Raw genomic sequence first — 6,728 nt, forward strand, 5'->3', positions numbered from 1 at the left:
CGGGACGCGCGCCCAGCCCTGCAACCCGGCCGCGGGCGCGCGCCTGGGCGCGGACGGAGCAGGCGGGCCCCCCCCACCCGGGAGGCGGGCCTGGCGCGCGCCGGGGCGGGGCGGGGCAGGGGGCGGGGCCCGCGGGCCTGGGGCGGAGCCTGTGGTCTCCGAGCCTCCTACCCGGGCGGTGCGGGGTCCGCCTGCCTTCCGGTTCTCGGTTCCGCGGCTCGCTTCTGCGTGCGCTCCCCTGCTCCTGGGTGGCCAACCCATTGTACCCGTTTGTGGAGAGGTCTGCGGCCCAACCTCCCTCTAGCTCGCCGCCTTGTGTCGCGGGAGGTGGGGAAACTCAGCCCTCTGCTGATTAGCTCTCCGCCCTGGTCGCACAGAGAATGCTAAGGCTCCCAGAAATGCCAAGTTGAGAGATTGTGTACGGGCCACAGGCCCCTGCTTGGAGGCCCCACCAACCCAGCAAAGTCTAACTCCCTTGACTGGCATCCGAGGGCCGGCACAAAGCTTCCTTTCCTCTCGCCTCTTCTTTTCATCCTAAGGATCTTAAAGCCTCTACTAGAGTCGTGGTTCTCAAATTCTAGGGTTCATCGGAAGCTCCTGGAGGACCATGATAGGTTGCTGGTCCCCACCCCCAGAATTTCTGCTTTGGGAGGTGGGGAGTGGGGCCCCTGGATTTAGAATTTTCAACAAGTTCCCAGGTGATGCCGATGCTGCTAGTCTGGGATTACACTTGGAGGACCATTAGACCTTTGCCTATCTGGTCTCTTTGCCAAGTGCTAGCAGCATCCCCCTGCCTCCTTCCTCCTCCCCATCAATGGCATCCCTCCCACCCTGTGCTTCCCCAACACTGTGCAGTTGAACACTAACTACATAGCGGGTTGTTATTTCTGTGGGACCCTGCCTTGTGCACCTTTGAATTCTTGGCTTGCCATTGGACACCCAGCAGTGCTCCATAAATGGTTCAAAAGAAAGAGGAGGTGGAGCCCAACTTGCTGTTTAAACCAGCTGACCCTAACAGTTTTTGAGAGTCTGGAATGTTCAAGCACAGTGTAGACAAGGTCTGAATGCCCACAGCTCTCCCCTGAACCTGGCATGTCCACAGAGAGAGGGCCAAGGAGGGAAAGCAGTGCCCACCAAAAAGTGCATGCCCAGCTGATGAAGTCAAACACCATGAGAACAAAGCAATAAAAAAAGCAAAACAGAAATGGAAGATTTAAAATAAAGACTTTAAGATCCACTACAGAGTGGTCTGGGAAAAGAAATGGTTAATATATATGTATGTATATTAAAAATATATATATAGGGGCACCTGGGTGGCTGAGTTGGTTGAGCATCTGACTTTGGATCGGTCATGATCTTACCGCGAGTGAGTTTGAGTGACCAGTCCGGCTGTGTGCTGACAGCTCAGAGCCTGGAGCCTGCTTCAGATTCTGTGTCTCCTCTCTGCTTCTTCCCCACTCGCACTCTCTCCTTCTCTAAAAAAATAAATAAACATTAAAAAAATATATGTATATTTTTTAAAGCAATGATAAATGTTGGAAGTTGCCAGGCAATAAAGCTGGTGAGGGAATTCTAAGCTGTGAAGAGTACAGGAGATCCAGTTATTTGATGGCACTTAAATTTAAGACCTGCTTTAATCATCTCCTGCCCCCTTGGTATTAGTAATCATTGCATTCTTCAGGGTTAGTTAAATGGGAGAATTGTAAACAATGCTTCAGATGACAATTTGGCTACTTAAGAGAACCTATACCTCAAGGATTTTGGAAAACATCAGTTGATATGCCAGCAATTGATATGTTAATTAAATATTGATCTTGTGTGCTCATTAAATCAGGTCCCCTAGGGACTTCTACCTGCCAATACTGCCTCCCCCCCACATACTATGAAAATAGCTTTATTTTCCACTGATTATTTAAATAATGTATACTCATCTACAACACTTAAAACATAGGAAAAATATAAGGAGTAAAGTCAAAGTCACCTGCAATTCTGTCCCTCAAGATAATCAACATTAATATTTTGGTGACCATCTTTTCTGCCATCTCTTTATGTGTATATAATTTTGCACAGATGGGGTTATATTACACATATGGCTTTTAAATGTTTTTAAGTGTTTTTCTTCTTGCATTCCCCCATTTAACAACTTGGTTTCCTTGCTTCTTTCTTTCTTTCCTAATTCCTTCCTTTCATCTTTCTCCTAATAATACACACACACACACACACACACACACACACACACACACACACAGACTTCTTTTGGTGGGGGGGAAGGAGTGTCATTATATTTAAAAAACTGAATCATATTACACTCACTTCTCTGCATCTTGCTTTTTTCCCTTAACCATAAATACATAGTAGAAAGTCCCCCAAGTTAGAGGAGACAGATCTAAACCATTCTTTTTAAATTTTATTTTATTTTTATTTTTAAATGTTTTGTTCATTTTTGAGAGAGAGCAAGTGGGGGATGGGCAGAGAGAGAGAGGGACAGAGGATCTGAAGCAGGCACTGCACTGACAGCCATGAGCCCAATGTGGGGCTCAAACTCATGAAGATCATGACCTGAGCTCAAGTCGGATACTCAACTGACTGAGCCACCCAAGCACCCCTAACCAATTATTTTTTTTAAATAACTGCATAATATCCCATCCTTCTTTTTTTAAAGTACCATCTTTTTTTTAAGCTTATTTATTTATTTTTGAGAGAGATGGAGAGAGTATGAGTGGGGGAGGGGCAGAGAGAGACTCCCAAGCAGGTTCCAGGTTCAGCACAGAGCCCCATTCGGGGATTGATCCCATGACTGCAAGATTATGACATGAGCCAAAACCAAGAGGCCAACACTAAACCAACTGACCACCCAGGCGCCCCTAGGTTGAATTAGATCTGATGGTAGAAGATGCAGGATTCATTGCTCCCCACCTTCTCCTCTTTCCTCCCGGTTCCCCTATAACTTCCATCCTTTGTTTTTCTTTTATTGTAGAGAATTCTTGAAAATACAAAATGGTTCCTTAGAAAACCAGAACAGGAAAGCATTTTTTACATTTTAAGTGGGCTACTTGTATAATATACCTTTCCTGTGTGAAGACTTACTCCTTGATTTTAGGAGCTCCTTAGGAGGCATGGATGCTGAACATTTTCAAATGCATTTTCAGCAGCTAGAAACGTGGACTCAGCTAGTCCAAACTTGGCTCAGGACCAGAGGGTGTGCTGGCCCTTGCAGGAAAGCCTGGAGACTGTGCTTCCCAGCATCTCCCCAACCTATCTTCTCACCTTATCTGGTTTCCACCTCTCCATCTGGTTCCTTGGATTGGCACTTCACTGGGCTGTCTGGTGGGCCCGGTGCCGGCTTCGCCCCGAGATGCTACCTTTGGGACATGCTCTGTCCACCCATGGCCAACACAGCTCTGGGTCCCTGGGCTTCTGCTTGTTCCAACATCTATTGAAATGATCATATGGATTTTTCTTAGGTGACCTGTTGAGACAATGGATTATTTAAAAAACAATGTCCACATATTAAAACATTTTTTACATCTCTTAGTATAAATGTCACTTGGTCTTATTGGATGTTTTTCTTAATTGTAGGAGAGGTTGAATTGGACTTGCTAGCATTTGATTTTAATTTCTTTAAATTAAAAATATTTTTTTGAGAGACAGAGAGACAGAACATGAGCAGGGGAGGGCAGAGAGAGAGAGAGAGAGAGAGGGAGACAGAATCTGAAGCAGGCTCCAGGTTCTAAGCTGTCAGCCCAGAGCCCAATGCGGGGCTTGAACTCACGAACTGCAAGATCATGCCCTGAGCCGAAGTTGGCTGTTTAACCGACTGAGCGACCCAGGCGCCCCCTAGCGTTTGATTTTAGAGTTTCTGCATCTATGTTCACAACGGAGACTGTCCTACACCAGTGACTGCAGACTGGAGACTCACAGGACTTGTTTATTTGAGCAGCCCAGGGCTTTGAATTTCTTTTTTAAGTTTCTTTATTTAAGTCATCTCTACACTCAACGTGGAGCTCGAACTCACGACCCTGAGATGAAGAGCCCCACTCTCTTCCGACTGAGCCAGCCAGGTGCCCATGGGGTGTCCGGTTTTGAATTCCTGATGCAGGAGTACACATTCTCTAGTTCCAGTAGCTCGCACTTTCCCGTCATTTCTCACCCAAGCAACTTCACCCGTTTATACTACTTTCTGGCTTAAAGTCACTTGTATTTGCAAACCCTAGTCGTTGGTTTTCTTTGCTCTTTTTTTTTTCTTTTTTTTTTTTTGGTAGATTTGAGAGTTATATCAGTTTACAACACAAATCAAGGAGCATTCCTTCTTTATTCTGTGTTTGAAATCATTTATACAACAATAGACACCGCTGTTCGTTTAACATTAGAAAAGCCTCGTCGGCAAAAAAAAATCATCTAAACCAAGAATCTTCAGGGAGCTAATTCTTTGATAACTTCTACTCCCATCCCCCTCTTGGTTATTGATCTACTCAGAAATTTAGGTCAGTCCTGAAATTTGTGAATCTCTTTTCTGGAGCAGAATTAATTAATTAATTAGTTAATTAATTAATTTTAATGTTTGAGAGAGAGAGAGAGAGAGAGAGAGAGAGAGAGAGAGAGAGAGAGAGAGCGAGCGCGACCTGGGGAGGGGCAGAGAGAGAGAAGGAGACACAGAATCAGAAGCAGGCTCCAGGCTCTGAGCTGTCAGCACAGATCCTGATATGGGGCTTGAACTCAACGAGCCAGGAGATCATGACCTGAGCCGAAGTCAGACACCCAACTGACTGAGTTGTCTAAAAAGCTTGTGCTGGGCACACGTAGGTCACAAAAGGGGGTCAGCTGGGCTTCCACCCCCAGACAGGAGAGCCCTTTGGTTGGAACATTCTGCTCCTGCAAATCATTTTGCTGCCACATGGAGGCGCTGTATGAAGCTGGTCAGTAATTAAAAGATACCCAGATGGGCTTTTCCTAAGTCTGATCCACAGCCCTGCCCAGCCCACTAAACCCAGATGAAATGCCCATTCTTTGGACTCCCAGGGTTGTGGTTTCAACATTCCTCTCTTTAATCCCCAAACTCTATCTTCCAGCATGTTTCCACCGTGAGAGGTGGAAACTCCATCTCCAAGTGACTTAAACAAAAACACTAACAGGAGGAACGTTGGAGAGTTCATGCTTTGACACACTATGTTCCAAACACCTGCAAGAGAGAAAAAGTATAAACAGGCTAAACAGGCTAAAACAAAACAAAACAAAACAAAACCACCAGGAGAAACATCTCAGTGGACAAGAAAGAGACCTCACTGGAAACCAAAGTGGGAAGAAGAGCCAAAGCCAACGGCCTATGGGCCGTGGAAGCTAAAATGTTGCACCTGGAATAGCGGATAAAGCCAGACTCTGGCTAAAGCCAGGGACTGGAGTGAGGCTCCTGATTTGTGAAAAAGAGGCTGAAAAATATGACACCTGGGCACCTGGGTGGTTGAGCATCTGAGTCTTGATTTCAGCTCAGGTCATGACCCTCGAGTCATAGGAAAGAGCCCTGAGCCAGGCTCCTCACTTAGTGTGGAGCCTGCTTAAGTCTCTCTCTCTCTCTCTCTCTCTCTCCCCCTCCTTCCCTCTGCCCCTCTCCCTAACTTGTGCACTCTCTCTCTCTTTAAAAGAAAGAAAGAAAGAAAGAAAGAAAGAAAGAAAGAAAGAAAGAAAGAAAGAAAGAAAGAAAGAAAGAAAGAGAAAGGCAACTGACTAGGTCTTAGGAGCTTTGGCCGAAACTGTGGACCTGAGAAAGTAGCAGAGCAATGACAGCCTCACAGCCAAGAATTGGGTCAAGCCATCCCCCACCCCCTCGACTCAATCTGATAAGATCCCCAAGTCAGTGAAGAGCACAAGTTCACAGCTGCTGACACATGACCAGTTCTGGAATCGTCTTGTGGATGTCATCACAAAACGAAAACCACCAGGCAAGAGAGAAGAGAGGAGAAAAACAGAGCATAAAGCATAAAGTAAAAGCAAAAACTCCCAGCCATAATGAGCCTATAAACTAAAATTCCAAAGCACATGAAGAAATCAAATGCTAAATAAACCAACCAACTCAACAACTGAAATATGCACTCTCAGATGAGACTCATTTTTGGACTAATCTGGCAAAGACTTTGAAATAAGGATGCTCAGAGAGATAAATGAGGACGTCATTTGACAAACAAGAAATTATGAAAGAATGCAGATGAAAATAAACTGAACATATAGAAATGAAATAAAAGTGGGGTACCTGGCTAGCTCAGTAGGGAGAGTATGTAACTCTTGACTTTGGGGTTGTAAGTTCAAGCCCCGTATTGGGTAGAGGTTATGTAAAAATAAAATCTTGGGGCGCCTGGGTGGCTCAGTCAGTTAAGCATCTGGCTTCAGCTCAGGTCATGATCTCATGGTTCGTGGGTTCAAGCCTTGTGTCAGGCTCTGTTCTGACAACTAGCTCAGAGCCTGGAGCCTGCTTCTGATTCTGTCTCCCTCTCTCTCTCTGACCCTCTCCTGCTTGTGCTGTTTCTCTCTGTCTCTCAAAACTAAATTAAAAACATAAAAATTTTTTTTAAAAATAATAAAATCTTTTTTAAAGAGAAATAAAATATAAGCAATTATAAGTCTCAGAAATAGGGGTGCCAGGGTGGCTCAGTGGGTTGATTCTGGCTCAGGTCATGATCCCATGGTTAAGATTCTCTCTTTCTCCCTCTGGCCCTCTCCCCTGCTTTTTCTTACTC

This window comes from Suricata suricatta, chromosome 17 (assembly GCF_006229205.1).
Source record: "Suricata suricatta isolate VVHF042 chromosome 17, meerkat_22Aug2017_6uvM2_HiC, whole genome shotgun sequence".
Taxonomy (NCBI): domain Eukaryota; kingdom Metazoa; phylum Chordata; class Mammalia; order Carnivora; family Herpestidae; genus Suricata; species Suricata suricatta.